General features: G+C 38.0%; 1 pseudogene; it reads right to left on the bottom strand.

Moving 5' to 3' along the window:
- Positions 1–6784: 6784 nt before the first annotated feature.
- Positions 6785–6993, bottom strand: LOC139309169 (U2 spliceosomal RNA; annotated as a pseudogene).
- Between the last annotated feature and the right edge of the window lie 415 nt (positions 6994–7408).

Below are 7408 nucleotides of genomic sequence, written 5' to 3'. Positions count from 1 at the left end.
TACACTTTCATTATAAATCATAATGAAAGGAAAGTTACAGACCTAGCTAGCCAATTAGGCTTGAGCAATAGATAAAATCTGTACGGGATGCATAACATAGTTTGAGCAGAATGTTTAGATATTCAGCTTTTCTGGGTGTTTTATTACCATTCTGAATTCTAATCACATAGTTCTTGTATAGAATGTACAGTGTATAGTGCAGCTTTGCTAGTGGAGCAAATTCAGCCAAATGTTAGCCTATATTCCACTATTGTAAGTGGAGATTTAGACATTTTATTTATTTATTATTTATTACATGTATTTATATGCTGCCCTTCTCCCGAAGGACTCAGGGCGGCGAACACAAGTTAAGAAACATGTACAATAAAATCCCATTTTAAACCAAATAACTAATTAATAATAAATAATAAAACCCGGAATCAGAGTCAGCCTATTTGCTTGAACAGCCAAGTCTTCAGGTCCCGATGGAAGGAGTGGAGATCAGGAGCCGTCCGGAGCTCGGTAGGTAACTCATTCCAGAGGGTGGGAGCACCCACAGAGAACGCCCTACCCCTGGACACCGCTAGACGTCATTGGCTCGCCGTCGGAACCTTGTGGAGAGCGGCCCTATGTGAACGAACAGGACAGTGAGAGGCAGGCAGGAGAAGGTCCTGCAAATATCCCGGATCTAAGTCATGTAGGGCCTTATAGGTGAGAACCAGCACCTTGAAGCGGACCTGGAGAACCACTGGTAACCAGTGCAGCTCACGCAGGAGGGGTGTTATATGGGAGTAATGAGGGGCTCTGTAACAACCCGTGCGGCTGCATTCTGGATCAGCTGGAGTCTCCGGGTGCATCTCGGGCAGGCCCATGTAGAGGGAATTGCAGTAATCCAACCGGGAAGTAACCAGGGCATGAGTGACTCTGCGAAGGTCATCTCGGTCCAGGAAAGGGCGCAACTGGCGCACCAGGCGAACCTATGCAAAGCCCCCCCTGGTCACGGCCGTTAGATGGTGGTCTAGGGACAGCCGAGCATCCAGGAGGACACCCAAGTTGCGAGCCCTATCAATGGGGGCAAGTTTTTCCCCATCCATCAAAAGTGATGGGGCCTCTGAAACCCGAGATGCCGGCATCCACAGCCACTCAGTCTTGGAGGGATTGAGTTTGAGTCTGTTTCTGCCCATCCAGGCCTGTACTGCCTCCAGGCAATGGGACATCACGGAAAGGGCATATCTGGAGTGGTCTGGGGTGGAGATGTATAATTGGGTATCATCAGCATATTGATGTATGATCAATATGTATATATTCATACATTTTGAGTATGGCTTCTTTTTCATATCAGTTGTCTTCACTTTACTGGTTTCTAAATATCTGACAATTAAGTTTTGTGTTTCATACACTAGCTTAATTCATGGATTGTAATGGACAGAACCTGGGGCTAAGAATGAAGCCAGTTGTTCTGAGATCATACAATGAAAGATCCTAATCTAAAGTGTGGTTGAGTATTGCAAATGATCATGTCACTTCATAGATTTCATTTAAAATAGTAAAGATTAAACACAGTATTGTGTGTTTAGAATATAATCCAAAGTTGTTATGAATTTCCCATATACTCTAATTTATTATCCATTTGATTTAAATGTACCGGTAAAATAGTGGAGTAAAAATTTGTACTGAGATTGGCTGTTGCGAGAAGAAAGAAGACTAACATGAAGTTTCTACCCCCAGGTTTTCTCAGAAGTCTTAGAAGCCCTTAGTGTTGTGATGGCAAACCTATGGCACGTGTGCCACAGATGGCATGCAGAGCCATATTGGTGGGCATGCGAGCTCAGCTCCAGCTGATTTTTGGGCCTTCTGGGCCCACCGGAAGTTGGCAAACAGGCTGTTTTCAGCCTCCACTGGGCCTCAGGGGTTGGGTGGGGAAGGCCGTTTTCACCTTCCCCAGACTCCTAGAAAGGCTTTGGAGCCTGGGAAGAGCGAAAAATGAGCTTACCAGGCCCGCCGTGCCATCGCATGCCAAAAGTGGGGGAGTGTGTGGGGGGTCGCATGTACAGGGGGTGGGGCGCATAGAATTATGGGTGGGCACATGCACGCGCAACACCCCCCCCCGGTCCACCCGCTTTTGGCATGCGATGGCAAAAAGGTTAGCCATCCCTGCCTTAGTGTAATCATGACCCAGCTAGGTGACAACCCATAATTGACCTTAACTGACCTGAAAAGCTAAACAGGATTAGATCTGGTTATTATTTGCAGGTATCACCATGAAATTTGAGTACTCTAAGCTTGTTTCTAAAGTTAGAAAAACATTCTGAAAAAAGGAAATAGCAAGTAGCAAGCGTGGGCATATCCATGAAATCATCAAAATTGAGCTTTATTTGAAGGAGACTTTATTTTACATGCTCCTGTGTTTGCTTACTTTGCATGTAAGAAAAGAAAGTTTAAAGATTCAGTTCATGGGTTGTTCTGTAACTTTCCATTTTGTTTCCAGGATACAAAATTTAAAATATCATTAATTATTGTAGAGTTTAAACCAACCTTAGTTTATATAATCTAGTTTTCCACATTAAATATGGTCTAAAATTAACTAGAAATATAAATATTAACAAAATCAATGTGTTTTTAAATAGCTTTATATACTAATACCTGTAAAAGAAGAGGAATTGCTTTTAATGATTTTACAATACAGAATAATACAACATTGGTACAAATGAATATTAAAATAGGCTTCTAGTTTTGAAGGGTTTTTTTTTAATGATTAATTGCAAAGAGAATTCTTTTGATAGAGAGTTCATCATAGCGGTGAAATCCAGCAGGTTCTGACAGGTTCTGGAGAATCGGTAGTGGAAATTTTGAGTAGTTCAGAGAACCGGCAAATACACCTCTGGTTGGCCTCAGAGTGGGGTGGGAATGGTGTTTTTGCAATATCCTTCTCCCAGGAGTGGGGTGGAAATAGAGATTTTGCAGTATCCTTCCCCTGCCACGCCCACCAAGCCACACCACACCCACCAAGCCACGCCCACAGAATTGGTAGTAAAAAAATTTAAATTTCACCACTGGTTCATCATTTGAGATATTGTAGGGGGAGAGCCTTATTTGCTGTGACAAAAAAAGTCAAGTATCTGGTAACACCTTTTCTGACTAGCCAATTTTTATTTAAAGGCATACACTTTCATGAACTGCAGCTCACTTCATCAGATGCATAAAATAATGAGATTGATGTAGGGATGGTAGGGAGGGGAAAAAGAATTGGTTAGGCATTTGCAAGTTGCGTGGAAGACAGATTATAAATACCATATCAACAGAAAATTGTAATGTGTTAAATTGGACATTCCAATTAAAATTAGAAATATATTTTTGGAAGTATTAAGAAAATATAGTATACTATTTTATTTGACCTGTTGAGCTAATTAAACATCCAGTGTTCATAAATTAATGCCAGTAATAAGGCCTATATGGTTTCTGTAGTTCTATTTCACCCTACATATTTACTAATCTAGGTAAATGTTAACATATATTGCTAGTCCATGTATGAACTGCCACACGCTAAATAAATAAATAAGCCTTGCCTGTCAATAATTTTTTTTCAGAACAATAAAAATGAAACTTTGACATCATCACATTGATTATCATTTACTATTCCCTTGCCAACTCTAAAAGTGCTGAAAACTACCATGTGATAGGCATAATGTATATTTTTACTGTGTATGTAATGATTAAATAATTTTTCTCATAACCAAAATCAATCAAAATGATTTTGGGAAATTTAGACATATCAAGCTATTTGCAGTGACTGTCATCTGTGTCATGTATCCTCATGGCACAGGAAAAACTTTTATTTGTATCAAACTTTGTTTAGAAGTTGTATATTAGCTTCCATAGCCAGCATTGCAAATAATATTGGATAGCAGGTATTTTAACAAGATACAGTTAGCCATTATGCTAACAATGCTTAAAAGCATTGTAAGCCACCCTGAGTCTCCGGAGAAGGGTGGCATATAAATCAAATAAATAAATAAATAAATAAATAAATAAATAAATAAGTAAGTAAGTAAGTAAGTTAGTAAATAATACATTGGCTCCTCAAAATAACTGTGAAAATCATCAAAAGATTTTAGCGAGTTATACTGAATGAAAATAGTTATCTTAAGATGTGTGTGTGTATTTTCTCTAGAGAGAGTCTATGGCTGCATGAAAAAAAATTACACTGTTAATTAGAGAATTCTGAATGTTTATTGAGTAAAATTTTAGAGAGAGACTCCGAATAGTAAAGCTCTTGGAATAGAGTATACTGGGTATAAAATGGGTAGGCCGCCCATAAAGCTGTATAGCATTCTGATTTTGAAAGGAAAAATGTTTTAATTGTAGTTGCATTTGTAGCACCTATTGCCCTTCTCCCTAAATGAAATCTGCCTTTTCCTTGTTTTAGATGCAAATCTAGGAAAAGAACACAACTTCTTTAAAGGTTTTAAGGTTCTAGTTCCCACCTTCTTGGGAGCTTGATTGCTAACTATGCTGACTAAATGGGAGTTGGAAATCCAACACCCTTTAGAAGGCATAGATATTTCATCTTGATTTATTTACTTAATGTATTTCCTTTCCCTCTTTGGATCCTTAATGGGAGTTATCATGAGACTCAATAGTCTACCCTAATCGGCCATAGGAATGCATTTGATTGACACTAAGTGTCCTACAGTTTCCCCCATGGGAAAATAGAAGTAATTTCTCAGATCGCCTAGGAATATATATATATATATATATATATATATATATATATATATATATATATATATATATATATATATATATATATATATATATATTGCACTTTCAGATTTTCATGCTGTACAATCTTCCTATATATATATCTTTTTTTAATTGTCAAAGACATACATTGGAATACATCCAAGTATTCTATAATTGACAGCAGAGAATGCTTGCATTAATACACATATTATGTACTTCAGTGCTAATTAATCTCCTGTTCTTAAAGCATTTCCTCTTCGGTGAACTGTAGCAACAATTTGGGATTTGATGAAATCCTCCATAATTGATAAAGGATGTCCCTGAGAGCCCCCCCCCTTTATGAAAATTATGTCATGTGTTTTTTATCCAACCTATCATTTCCTTAGTAGTTTCATATATCGGTGATTTCAGAATGATCTCTTCTATGATGAGGGTTGCTTGATTAAATTTATTTATTTTTCTTGGCTTACATACCAAATTCCATGTGTCAAGATAATGATCTATTAAGGAATCAAAAAGATTTGCTTAGCATAATCATTTCTCAGGACCAAAAGATAGTCTTAAGACTCTTCAAAATAAACAATGCTTTGAGTTGTATGGTCAGCTGATTTAACTTTTTTATTATAGCAACATTGGTGGATATAGTACTCAAAGTAACAAATGCTCACACTATTGGAATTTAATGGATAAATCCAGCAGGATCAGGATTAATAAATGCCACAAAAAGTTTACACTTTTAGGTATGAATTATATCCTGACCAATCCTTACATTTACTTTAAACAGGTTATCCCAATACATGTAGTCCTCATCTTATGACCAATTGAGCCCAAAATTTCTGTTGCTAAGTGAGATAGTTGATAAGTAACTTTTGCCCCATTTTACAACCTTTCTTGCCACAATTATTAAGTGAATCTGCAGTCTTCAAGTTAATAACACAGTTTAAATCTGTGCTACCCCATTGATTTTGCTTCTCAGAAGGTCAAAATAAGTGATCACATGACTCCGGGACATTGCAGCTGTCATGAATGAGTCAGTTGCCAAATGTCCAAATTTTGATCATGTCACCATGGGGATGCTGCAACGGTTGTGTGAAAAACAGGTCACTGTTTTCAGGGCTGTTGTAACTTCTAATGTTCACTAAATAAAAGGTTATCAGTCGAGGACTACCTGTATACACTGTTTTCAATTTTAACATTTTCTTGAAGAAAATGCCTGAAAAGCTGTTTAGAGGAATAACCCCTGAATTATTTTTGAATTTGTATGGTTCATAATTAACTGAATTAGACAAAGAGCCTTGGTAGTACAGGGGTTTAAGGCACCCTGTTATTAAGCTTATTAAGACCAGCTGCCTGCAATTACTGCAGGGTTCGAATCTCGCCAAGGCTCAAGGTTGACTCAGCCTTCCATCCTTTCTAAGGTAGGTGAAATGAGGACCCAGTTGTGGGGGCAATAAGCTGACTTTGTATAAATATATACAAAAAGGATGAAGGCTATTGCTGAGCACATTGTAAGCCGCCCTGAGTCTTCGGAGAAGGGCGGCATATAAATCAAATTAAAAAAAAAAAAAGTGTTGGGAGGCTATGCAGTATAGTATTCAAATAGATAAAGTGATGGCTTTCTGTTGGTTCATTCCCTTTGCTTAATTACTGCAGCAACATACATATCTATTATTGTTGAGCTTTTCTGATTCAAGTATTCTGAATTTTCAAATAGCAACTCTTGTAGTTACAGATAAGAGGTATGTGCCAGGCAGTACAGAAAAAACTGCAGAGAAGAAATGTGTACGTGCACAGGAAAAATATTTTCTTAGTTCAATAATATTAGAATTCCCACCCAGTCACATAACCCCCCCCCCAGCCACACCTATCCAGGTTTTGTGGCTCCCAGTGTTTTCTGTGGGAAACGGGTCTCTCTCTCCCTCTCCCCCCAATCTCTGTCTCTCACAAACACACACTTAGAGTTTAGCATAAACATGCAGGGAAACCAAAAAAGAAATAGAAGCATATACATTTTATTGGCAATTAAAGCAGTCATTCATTCAATTTAGTGTTTGAAAGACTGGGAGACTCAGCTCTCAAAGGAAGACAGCCTACTCCATTCAAGTTAGATGAGTCTCAATAAAGGGGGCATTTGCCTTCTCTTTCATATCTCAGAGCCTAAGAATGGTATCCAAAGTCATTTAGAGTTCTACCAGTTAATTCCTTCACCTTATGTTATACCTGGTAAGAAGCATATTACAATTGATCTTAGCCAAAAGGCCGAGAAGCGATTGGCAACTAGCAAGATTTACTGTGTAGGCACTGTATGAATCTTCTACCTAACATTAGCAGTTGCATTTTACATCAAGTATAATTTCTAGACATTTTTCAAAAGTAGTCCCATATAAAGTTCATTATAAAAGTCAAGATGAGATGCAATAATCTAGTATATAACTGTCACCAGATCTGATGGTTTATTTAGGAGAAATCATAGCTATAGTAGTCATACTTGTGCACATTCAACTGAGTTTTTTACCAAAGCCACTACTTGCAGCTAAAGTATTAAGAAGTACTTCTAGACTTTAGCCCTACCCTTTCAGTACAAGAGAAGCCCTATCTAGAAGAGTCTGAAGCTCCATTCCCAAGAGTAGTGCCAATCTGCGAACAGCATCTCCATTTTCTTTGGATTTAATTTCAGTTTGGTCTC

Source organism: Pituophis catenifer, unplaced genomic scaffold (assembly GCF_029215685.1).
Source record: "Pituophis catenifer annectens isolate HBS135680 unplaced genomic scaffold, rPitCat1.0.hap2 SCAF_1, whole genome shotgun sequence".
Lineage (NCBI taxonomy): Eukaryota > Metazoa > Chordata > Lepidosauria > Squamata > Colubridae > Pituophis > Pituophis catenifer.
The sequence above is the reverse complement of the archived record's forward strand: the minus strand, read 5'-3'. Positions and strand labels throughout refer to the sequence as shown.